Genomic DNA, 4,203 nt, shown 5'->3' with positions numbered 1-4,203 from the left:
AGGCAGCCCCTGGGATGTCCCCTCTGGGATGGGGACATGTCCCCGCCGCCTGGGGTCCTGAGGCTGGAGCATGGGATGTGCCTGGAATGTCCCATTGTGTCCCCCCAGCCCATGCTGGGGCTGGAACTGGGACAGGACCACGGGGGATGCCTCCCTCACCTTGGGACCAGCTGGGGACAGGGTGGCAGGGGCCACACCCTGGGGACAAGGAGCTGGAGACAACCTCGTTGGGACCCTGGTCCTGGGGACAGTGAGGCAGGAACCCCATCCTGGGAACAGCGTGTTGGGAACAACCTTGCTGGGACGCTGATGCTGGGGACAAGGCCAGGGACCGTGTCCTGGGGACCCCATCCTGTTCCCCCGTGTCCTGGCACCCTCGGCTCTGTGCTGGTGAGCCCAGGCAGTGAGTGCCAGGCTGCAGGGTCCCCGTGGGGTGCCAAGTCCCAGTGGGTTCCAGGTCCCTGTGGGTTCCAGGTCTCCATGGGTGCTGGGTCCCTGTGGGTTCCAGGTCCCTGTGGGTTCCAGGTCTCCATGGGTGCTGGGTCCCTGTGGGTTCCAAGTCCCCTTGGGTGCAGGATCCCCATGAGTGCAGGATCCCCATGGGTTCCATGTCCCTGTGGGTTCCAGGTCCCTGTGGGTGCTGGGTCTCTGTGGGTTCCAGGTCCCCATGGATGCAGGTCCTGTGGGTTCCGGGTCCCCATGGGTGCAGGTGCCCGTGGGTGACATTGGCGGCGGGGGGCGGCCGCGCGGTGCCGCCGTTCCGGGCTGGATGCGCTCCCGGGAGCGGAGCTGCCGGAGTGATTTAATCCACCCTGACTGCAGCTGACCTTGGAAAGCCGCCCAGGCGCAGCTCCGGCTGCTCCGGGGGGAGCAGAGCCCAGGGGTGCCAGGGGGTCCCTGCACCCCCAGCCCTTCCCGACCCCTCCACGGGCACGTCGACCTTGGATCCCAGCAATGCTTTGCCTGCTGTCCCCAGTGCCGGGGCTGTGGGGTGACAGTGCCACTTCTGGTGTCATGTGGAGCCCAGCCTGCCCTCAGATGATCCCGGGTGTTGTCCCTGCAGCTCCGTGTCCCTCCAGCTGAGCAGCACTCCCAGGGCCTTTCCCAGCTTTCCGTGTCTGGAGTGTTCCATGGGGGCTGATGTGATCCAAGGGGGAACTTCATGGGATCATGGAGTGGTTCCAGCCCTGCTGTGGCAGGGACACCTTCCCCTATCCTGAGTGGCTCCAAGTCCCGTCCAGCCTGGCCTAGAGCACTGCCAGGGATCCAGGGGCAGCTGCACCCTGTGCCAGGGCTCCACGTGGCCTTGTGGAACTTCATCCCAATGTCCTTGTCCCTCGGATCCAACCTGTCCAGGTCCCTCTGCCTCTGGGCACATCTGATGCAGTGGGATACAGTGGGACACAATAGAGGGCTTTCCTGTTGAGGAGTGACCCCATCCCATCCCATTCCATCCCACCCCATCCCATGGATCCCATCCCATCCCATTCCATGGATCCCATCCCATGCAATTATCCCATTATCCCATCCCATGGATGGATCCCATCCTATTCCATCCCACCCCATCCCGTGGATCCCATCCCATTCCATCTCACCCCATCCCACGGACCCCATCCCATCCCATTATCCCACGCCAGTCTCTCGTGACTCCTCCCCGAGCCCCGGGATCCCCCGTTCCCCCCGGCTGCTCCGTCCCCGTTCCGGTGCCGCATCCCCAGCCAGGTGTTTCCCACCCCAGCCTCTCCTGAGCCAGACATCTCAAAAGCCCTGGAGCAGCTGAATTCCCAACCTGCCTCTCGGAGTAATCGGCGTCTCTTTTTCCCCTCCAGTGGTTCCGACGGGAGCTTTGCTGCGAGGAATCGCTGTAACCGCTCCCCTTAATTGGCTCTTTCCTGCCGGAGCCCCCTCTGCGCACGGAAAAGCCGCGGCTCCGGAGCCCTGCCAGACGCTCCGGCCCTGTTTGCATTTTGATGTTGGTTTAATGAGTGATTTTCGGGATGAGCCGAGGCTTTGGAGGGGCTCAGGGATGCTCCTGCCTCGCCTGTCTGGCTGCCTTTGGCTCAGCGCGGCTCCGGCCATGCGGAACGGGAACAGGAACAGGAACAGGAGCGGGAACGGGCCTGGGAAAAGTCCAGAGGGGCCAAGGCCAGCCCTGGGGCAGCAGCACTGGGGTGTCCCCAAAGATCCCCACATCACCCCCGTGTCACCCCAGTGTCACTCCCTCTACCCCAGAGCCTTGGGCTGTTCCAGCTGATGCCAGGAAAACATCGAGGATGGAGCTTCCCTGGGGAGCAGAGGGATGGGATTGGGTGAGATTTTCATGGAAATGGCGCCTGTTGCTGGGAACTGCTGGGGGGTGATGGCCTGGAGGAGGGAAGATTCCAGGGGGATCTTCCAGGGCCTGCAGGGGCTCCAGGAGAGCTGCAGAGGCACTGGGGCCAAGGCCTGCAGGGACAGCACCCAGGGAATGGCTCCCACTGCCAGAGGGCAGGCATGGATGGGATCTTGGCAATGAGGAATTCCTGGCTGGGCTGGGATTGCCAGAGCAGCTGGGGCTGCCCCTGCATCCCTGCAATGGCCAAGGCCAGGCTGGACACTGGGGCTGGAGCACCTGGGACAGTGGGAGGTGTCCCTGCCATGGCAGGGGTGGCACTGCAGGGGCTTTGGGGTCCCTTCCCACCCAAACCATTCCAGGATTCCCTGATCCCTGCATGGCCCAGCTCACCCCAACCCTGGTGCAGTGGGAGGTGATGCATGCAGCAGGATCTGCCCCCGAGGTGTTCCCAGTCCCTGTGTGGATCCCGGAGGGTGCCAGCATTGTTCCAATCCCTCCCTGATGTGTCAGAGCCGTGGGGGCACCGTGGGATTCCAGGCTCGGGGTGCTCCCTGCCCTGCCCAGCCCTTCCCATCCCTCCTGGAGACCCTGATTCCGGGGCACAGCCCTGGTGGAGCAGGAAGCGCCGCTCTCGTCCCCCTGTCCTGGCGGGAATGTCGCGTCCATAAACCGGGAACTGCCGGGGCCGCTGCACCTCGGGATCCCCCTGGAGCTCTGGGGACACCTGGCAGGTGCTGGGATCCCAGCTGGGATCTCGTCCTGCCTGGACGCTCCTGGCTTAATGAGCCTGGGAGCTCTGGTGGTGCCAGAGCCGCTGGGAAATGGCTCTGTTCCCTGGGCATGGAGAAGGAGAGGGGCTGGAGACTGGCAGTGGGAATGTGGGCACGGGGAGGATGGGGATGGGGATGAGGGCCTGGCTGTCTGATCCCGGAGATTTTGACATGGAAAGGATGAGGATGGGGATGAGGATGAGGATGAGGATGAGGATATGGGTGAGAATGAGGGTGAGGATGAGGATGAGGGCCTGGCTGGCTGATCCTGGAGATTTGGGCATGGAGAAGATGAGGATGGGGATGAGGATGAGGATGTGAGTGAGGATGAGGATGAGGATGAGTCTGGAGATGAGGGCCTGTCTGGCTGATCCCGGAGATTTGGGCATGGAGAGGATGAGGATGGGGGTGAGGATGAGGATGAGGGCCTGGCTGGCTGATCTGGGCCCTGGTGCCAGCCCTGAGCCATTCCCTGTTCCAGGTGAATGTTTCCGTGGATTACATCCGCCCTGCCAGCAGCGCCACCGACACCGTGCCGGCCTTCTCGGAGCGCACCTGTGCCACCGTCTCCATCGGCGGAATGTGAGTCCTCCCCGGCCTCTGCCCTGCCCACCTGGCATTCCCACCCTGCCCGGGCTCTGTGGGGTCAGAGGGTGGCTCGCTCCCCACTTGGCTTGGGATCAGCCCCCATTCCCGGCATCCCAGCTCTGTGATCCTGTGGGATACATTGGGGTGCTGCTGTCTGGACCCACCACACCTGCCCCCCTACAGCTGCATCAGTTTTGGGGGATATCAGGATCAGGTTCCCCCAATCTGGCTGCCTCAGGGGTGGCTTTGGAGGAGTAATCCCTGCTGTGTATCCCAGGATGTTTGTCCTTCCCCTCCCTGGTTTCCCTTCTCCATGAGAACGTTCAGGAGTGGGGCATGTTCCAAAGCAGCTTCCCCTCAGCCAGAATTTGTGATTTTTCCCCCTCAGGGCACGGGGTTCTGGTGCCTCTGGCACATCCCTGTGGATAGGCCAGGCCTTCAGCACATCCCTGTGGATAGGCCGAGCCTCTGGCACATCCCTGTGGATAGGCCAAGCCTCCAGCACATCCC

The sequence above is a fragment of the Geospiza fortis genome, unplaced genomic scaffold (genome assembly GCF_000277835.1).
Source record: "Geospiza fortis unplaced genomic scaffold, GeoFor_1.0 scaffold1109, whole genome shotgun sequence".
NCBI lineage: Eukaryota > Metazoa > Chordata > Aves > Passeriformes > Thraupidae > Geospiza > Geospiza fortis.
The sequence above is the reverse complement of the archived record's forward strand: the minus strand, read 5'-3'. Positions refer to the sequence as shown.